We start from the raw sequence: 2,500 nt of genomic DNA on the forward strand, positions 1-2,500 counted from the left end.
ATGAGAAGGTGTGTCCAAACTTTTGACTGGTACTGTACAAAACACTTGGCTTCCAACTACAGCTTCAAACGTTTTAACTTCAAACTATGAACATTATATTAACTGTAAACAACAGTTTATAGTATACTTAAATAAATATAAATAAATACAAAAAACAGCTTTAAACTTCTTTTGCAAAAATATGAGCATATTTGCCTTTGGAGTCTAAAACGTATTATTTTGTTTGCATTTATTTCATGAAATTTCACTATTTTATGATTTGTTTATACCTATCTTTTCTATCTTGTCCATAGTTAATCTTGTTACTTGAACACACTGAGTACGAGAACATGTGTACTGCCCCTTTAAGACAGGGGTTTTCAACCGGGGGTCCGCGGCCCCCTGGTGGTCCGCGACGGCATTGCAGGGGGTCCGCGACATGAGCCCATGTTGATCACCATTGACTTTTTTTTTTATATAAATATATACCTGGGCCCGTCGACATATTTATGTCTGAATAGCCAAGTCGCATTGCCCAAAATACTGATGCAGACCCATATTCAGCGAAGAAATTACACTGACAAGTATTATAGGCGGAATATGTGCGCGGGGGGGAGGGGGCGTGGCGGTTAGTGATCTACCCTGATAAACTCACATAGATGTAGACCCATATTCAGCTAAGAAATTATACTGACAAGTATTATAGGCGGAATATGTGTGCAGGGGGAGGGGGCGCGGCGGCGCCTAGTGATCTACCCTGATAATTTCACATATTTAAGTGTTATAGGCAGAATATGTGTGTGGGGGGAGGGGGCGTGGCGGTGACGGTTACAAACATGGAAAAAAAGATACGGGACTGTAAAATGTATTTGGAATCACTGGCACATCAGTGGGCCGCGGATTACTTTCTAGTCAGAATGGTGGTCCCTGGGACAACACCAGTTGAAAACCCCTGGTATAGACAGAAGGATGCGGTGGTTGACTGTGTCAAACGCAGCTGATAAGTCAAGCAGGATGACAGCCGAGGATTGAGCTGCTGCTGTAGCTGTTTTTAAGGCCTCGGTCACCGACAACAGGGCTGTTTCGGTGTAGTGACCGCTTTTGAATCCAGACTGGTTTGGATCGAGGAAATTGTTCCTTGACAGGAACTCTGTGACCTGTTTGGAAGCTGCCCTCTCAATGGTTTTTAGATAGGGGCGTGAGAAGTGAGACCGGCTGATAGTTTTCCACCTGAGTGGGATCGAGAGACGGCTTCTTGAGTAGTGGTGTTACCCGAGCCACTTTAAATGAAGAAGGAAATGTTCCAGAATTAAATTAAGCATTATTCACCTGTGTGATTGCCGGTAAGGCGGTAGGTGATATGGCTTGATATGGCTACCTGTTAGGATTTTGGAAACTTCATTCTCAGTGAGAGGGGTGAAAGAAGGAAACAATGAGCCATTGACGGTTGTGCCCTTAGGGTGAGGAGACAGTTGGTTGAATTGCTTCCCGATGGCTGCCACTTTCTCTGTGAAAAAGGAGGGGTAGTAGGAGAAGGGTAGAGCAGAGTTTTGCATGAACATGAACATGAACATGAATAGGCAACAGTGTCTGTGTATCTGGGAAAAGGAACAGTATGAGTTAAAGTACGTTACAAGGGAACTACTGAATTCTGTCATCACTGCCTTTTTGGTGTCATAAAATAAGGCATTTCTTTTAGCTTTTTTGAGCAAAATACAAATAAAAATCTCCAATGCACTCTTCCTGGGGTTAAAAAATTCATGTTCACCTGCATGATTCACCTGTCATTACACCAAGGAACTCAGTTTCAGACAGTTCAGTGTCCGCACGAAATGTTGTTTTAATGTCTGACATTGACAAGTGTGACATTGACAAATTAATGAGAAAAATGTTTTGCATTTTGTTTTGCATTTTGCATGTTTTGCATTTAGTTTTGCACAGTATGAGGAAGAGAAACTGCATCAACCCCGGTGAGATTCTTTCCGACCAGGAACCTAACCACACCCTGAAATACAGGATCAGGAATGCAGTCAGACACTTCACATGCACACCTGTCATTAATGTTTTATATTCCTCAGCATCAAGATATAACACTAAAGGTATTTGTGGACAGAGAGAACTCCCCATAATATCAAAAGAGTTTAGTTGAGTGTTTGGGTGGAGAATACTAAAAAGAATTTAAATGAAGTAAAATCCTCAAATAATATGTGATGTCATTAGGACCAGATTCTCCACTAGCAATCTGAACTTGAACCCTGTCTCTAATTTTCACCATTGGGCTTTACAGAACACCAAATCTTACCTTCCTCAAAATCATCCATAGGGATGTCATTCATGAGAATGGGAGGGGTTTCCTCAGAAGAGGCATACTTAATGATGTACTGTATGTGGTCATTGGAGTCAATGTAAACTTTCTCCACAATAACATCATTAGGGAATGATTTGGTGGACTCCAAAGAAAACTAATGCAATAGCCTTCATCATATTTTTAGCAAACACTTGCATGCATGGAAGCGATTTC

This window comes from Clupea harengus, chromosome 2, assembly GCF_900700415.2.
Source record: "Clupea harengus chromosome 2, Ch_v2.0.2, whole genome shotgun sequence".
Taxonomy (NCBI): domain Eukaryota; kingdom Metazoa; phylum Chordata; class Actinopteri; order Clupeiformes; family Clupeidae; genus Clupea; species Clupea harengus.